The following is a 5,011-nucleotide window of genomic DNA, read 5'->3' as shown; positions in this document are numbered from 1 at the left end:
AAAAAAAAAAAAAAAAGAGTGGTTAGCTAGTAAATTAGTGGGTGCTAATAGTAGGATGTGGTAACAAAAGAGGTTCTAACTAACTAGAACCTTTCCCAAAAGATCAGGAAAAGGTAAAAGAGAGCCCTATCAAAACCACTGTCCTTGGGGCTAGAGGGAGTAGTCATGGTGACTGCACACACCCAGGCTGTACTCTGAGGGGGAACATCAGAGCTTGTATACTTCAGGATAAGTGGACTTACCCAGCCAAGAAACTAAACAAGAAGAAATGTGCTGGAGGGTAGGGGGTAGGGGTTGGAGGGAAATTAGTAGCCCGAGCTGCTATGACACAGTATCTAAAATATCCAGTCCTCAACAACAAATTACAACACATGCAGAAGAACAGGAAACTAATCCATACAAGGAGCGAAAAAGCAATCAGAAGAAACTGAGAGGGTCAACAGGTTGGAAGCAGATAAAAACTTCGAAGTATTGTCAGTGTGTTCCAAAAAAACTAAAGGAAACTGCTGGAGGTAAAGGAAGGTATGCTTACAATATTCCATCAGAGAATATCAAAAAAGAAAGGAATTTTAAAGGGCCAAATAGAAATTCTAGAGTTTAAAAGTGAAGTGACTGTAATGAAAACTTCATTAGAGGAGCTCCACAGTAGATGGTGTTCACAGTAGAAAGAATCAGCAAATTATTGGAAGAACTGATGCCTGAAAATCCAATATTTGATGAACACATATCTAAGAAGATCAACAAACTGTAAGAGAACATAGATCCATACCAAAACTATAGTAAAAACAATGAAAGAAAAAAATATTGAAAACAGATAAAAACTACTCATCGTATATAAGAAAACCCATTGGCCCAATGCTGTGGCTCACTCCTATAATCCCAGCACTTTGGGAGCTTGAGACAGGAGTGCTTAAGGCCAAGAGTTCAAAACCAGCCTGAGCAATATAGTGAGACCGCATCTCTACAAAAACAATTTTTTTAAGTAGCCAAGTGTGGTAGCATGTACCTCATAACTACTGGAGAGGCTGAGGCAGGAGGATCACTTGAGCCCCGGAGTCTGAGGCTACAGTAAGCTGTGACTGCACTGCTATACTCCAGCATGGGCAACAGAACAAGACCTTGTCTCTTTTTTTTTTCAATGTTCTTAAGTTTAAAAAAAAAAAAAGAAAGGAAAACTTAAATAAACGCAAAGCTTTATTTTATGAGTCAGAGGACTTGATATTAAGTCTTAAGATTGTAATACTGCCCCTGCCAAGTTAATCTGTAGATTCAACAAATTCAAAAAAACAAAACCCCCCACTCCTGGATACCTTTTTGCAAAAATTGACAAGTTGATCTTCAAATTTATGTGGACCCAGTGTAGCCAAAATAATCTTGAGAAATAACATATTTGGAGTACTCACACACTCTGATGTCAAAACTTAGGGCAAAACTACACTTACAAGACAGGCATAAAGATAAGCGAAATAGAATTAAAAGTCCAGAAACAAACCCTTGTGTTATGTAGTCAATTGATGTTTGGCAAAAGTGCCAAGACAATTCAAATGGGAAAGAATAGTCTATTCAACAAATGGTGTTGGGACAAGTAAATATTTACCACTCCTTTATGCGATATACAAAACTTAAACTCGAAATGTATCAAACACCTAAATATAAGAATTAAGCCGGGCACGGTGGCTCAAGTCTGTAATCCCAGCACTTTGGGAGGCCGAGACGGGCGGATCACGAAGTCAGGAGATCGAGACCATCCTGGCTAACACGGTGAAACCCCGTCTCTAGTAAAAATACAAAAAACTAGCCGGGCGAGGTGGCGGGCGCCTGTAGTCCCAGCTACTTGGGAGGCTAAGGCAGGAGAATGGCGTCAGCCCGGGAGGCGGAGCTTGCAGTGAGCAGAGATCCGCCCACTGCACTCCAGCCTGGGTGACACAGCGAGACTCCGTCTCAAAAATAAATAAATAAATAAAAAATAAATAATAAATATAAGAATTGAGCAAGACTCCGTCTCAAAAATAAATAAATAAAAAATAAAAAATAAATATAAGAATTAAAACTATAAAACTCTTAGAGGAAAATCTAAGTAAATCTTCACGACTTTGGGTTACACAAAAGCTTCTGGATGTGACATCAAAAGCACAAGTCACAAAAGAAAAAGCAGATGAACATCAAATATGAAAACGCTTGCTGCAATTGATACCATCAGATTAGAATAGCAGCTCAGAATTGGAAAAATACTTGCAAATCATATATGTGATAAAATGTATCCAGAATGTGTAGGGAAGTCTATCAACTCAATAAGAAGAATACAAATACCCAATTTTAAAAATGAGTAAAGGGGCTGGGCGCGGTGGCTCACACCTGTAATCCAGCACTTTGGGAGGCCGAGGTGGGCGGATCACAAGGTCAGGAGATCGAGACCATCCTGGCTAACACGGTGAAACCCCGTCTCTGCTAAAAATACAAAAAATTAGCTGGGCCTGGTGGCGGGCGCCTGTAGTCCCAGCTACTCGGGAGGCTGAGGCAGGAGAATGGCGTGAGCCAGGGAGGCGGAGCTTGCAGTGAGCTGAGATGGTGCTGAGATGGTGCCACTGCACTCCAGCCTGGGCAGCAGAGCGAGACTCCGTCTCAAAAATAAGTAAAGGATCTGTACATCTTCCCAAAAGAAATGGACAATTGGCCAGTAAGTACATGAAAAGATGCTCAAATCGTTAACCATCAGGGAAATGTAAATACAGACCACAATGACATCCCACTTTGTACCAGCTAAGATGATGATAATAAAAAAGGCAGACATTAAGTGTTGACAAGGATGTGTAAAAACTGGAACCCTCATGTATTGTTTTAGGTTTGTAAACTGCTTCAACCACTTTATAAAAGATTTTGGAAGTCTCAAAAAGTCCTACGTAATTACTATACAGCCCAATAATTTCACTCTTTTTCTCTTTTCCTTTTTTTTTTTTTTTTTTTTTGAGATGGACTTTTGCTCTGTTGCCCAGGTGGGAGTACAATGGCATGATCTCACTCACTGCAACCTTCGCCTCCCAGGTTCAAGCAATTCTCCTGCCTCAGCCTCCCAGGTAACTGAGATTACAGTTGTGTACCACCACACCCGGCTAATTTTTATATTTTTAGTAGAGACGGGGTTTCACCATGTTGGCCAGGCTGACCTGGCCAAACTCCTGACCTCAAGTGATCTGCCCACCTTAGCCTCCCAAAGTGCTGGGATTACAGGCATGAGCCACTGCGGCCAACTTAATTCCACTCTTAAGTGTATGTTCAAGAGAACTGAAAATGCATGTTCACATAAAAACTTGTACATGAATGTTTATAGCAGCATTATTTTTAACTAAAAATGGAAGCAGACTAAATGTCAATACATAAATATGGCATACCTATACAATGGAATGTTATTTAGCAGTGAAAAGGAGTGTTACATCAGTAGCACATCAGTAGGTTGGTGCAAAAGTAATTGTCATTACTTTTGACCACATATTGTGTATTGATTGATGTCTCACATCTCCCTAAAATGTATAAAACTAAGCTGTGCCCTGACCGCCCTGGGCACATGTCAGGACTTCCTGAGGCTGTGTCACAGACACACATCCTCAGCTTTGGCAAAGTAATTGCAGTTACTTTTGCACCAACCTAATACATGCTATAACATGAATAAACTTAAAACATGCTAAAGGAAAGCCAGTTTCTTTCCAGAAGAGGCAGATCTATATAAACAGAAGACAGATTGGTGGTTGCATAGGATGAATATTTTTGGGGGATGGGGCATGGCCAGTCTTGGCTATGGGATTCTTTTTGGGAGGATGAAAATATTCTAAAATTGATTTGGTGATGGTTGCATAACTCTGTGCATATACTAAAAATAATGGAATTCTACACTTTAAAAGGATGAATTGTATGATATATGAAATAGATCTTAATAAAGTCAAGTAACAAACTGTGAAGGAGAAATAAAAATAAGTCAAATAAGACAAGAGGACAGTATGAAAAAGAGGACTGACAGATTTCAGGGAAGAATTTTTTAAATTTTAGAAATTCATGAATGAAGACTAAAAAGCAACACAGGAGAAAATAGACACAACCAAGAGAGATTAAAGGGTTAAATACAGGGCTTGGTGTGGTGGCTCACGCCAGTAATTCCTGGAACTTTGGGAGGTCAAGGCAGGCAGATCACTTGAGGCCAGGAGTTCAAGACCAGCCTGGCCAACATGACGAAACCCTGTCTCTCCTAAAAATAAAAAAATTATCTGCGCATGATGATGTGCATCTATAATCCCAGCTACTCAAGTGGCTGAGGCATTAGAATCACTTGAACCCAGGAGGCGGAGGTTGCAGTGAGCTGAGATCATGCCACTGCACTCCAGCCTGGGCGACAGAGTGTGATCCTATCTCAAAAAGTAAATAATAATAATAAAGTGTTAAATATAGAACCTAAGCAAAGAAGATTCATCATAGCAGGAGTCCCTGTAGGAGAACACCAAAACAACTGAACAGAAAATACTGTGAACCCAGAAAATCTGAGACAGGTCTCAGTGAATTTAGAAAGTTTATTTTGCCAAGGTTGAGGACGTGCCCGTGACACAGCCTCAGGATGTCCTGACAACACATGCCCAAGATGTTTGGGGCACAGCTTGATTTTCTACATTGTAGGGAGATGTGACATCAATCAGGATATGTAAGAAGTACATTAACTCCATCCAGAAAGGTGGAGACGACTCAAAGCAAAGCCCTGCGCCCCAAGCCTCCCAGGGGCTTCCAGGCCACAGGTAGGTGAGAGACAGATGGTTGCATTCTTTTGAGTTTCTGATAGGTCTTTCCAAAGGAGGTAGTCAGAATATACGTCTGTCTCTGTGAGGAGAGGGATGACCTTAAATAGAATGGGAGGCTGATTTGCCCTGAGCGGTTCCCAGCTTAAAGAGGCGGAGTTTGCAGTGAGCTGAGATCTGGCCACTGCACTCCAGCCTGGGTGACAGAGCGAGACTCCTTCTCAAAAAAAAAAAAA

The sequence above is a fragment of the Rhinopithecus bieti genome, unplaced genomic scaffold (assembly GCF_001698545.2).
Source record: "Rhinopithecus bieti isolate Rb0 unplaced genomic scaffold, ASM169854v2 scaffold_61590, whole genome shotgun sequence".
Lineage (NCBI taxonomy): Eukaryota > Metazoa > Chordata > Mammalia > Primates > Cercopithecidae > Rhinopithecus > Rhinopithecus bieti.
This window is presented reverse-complemented; position numbering follows the sequence as displayed.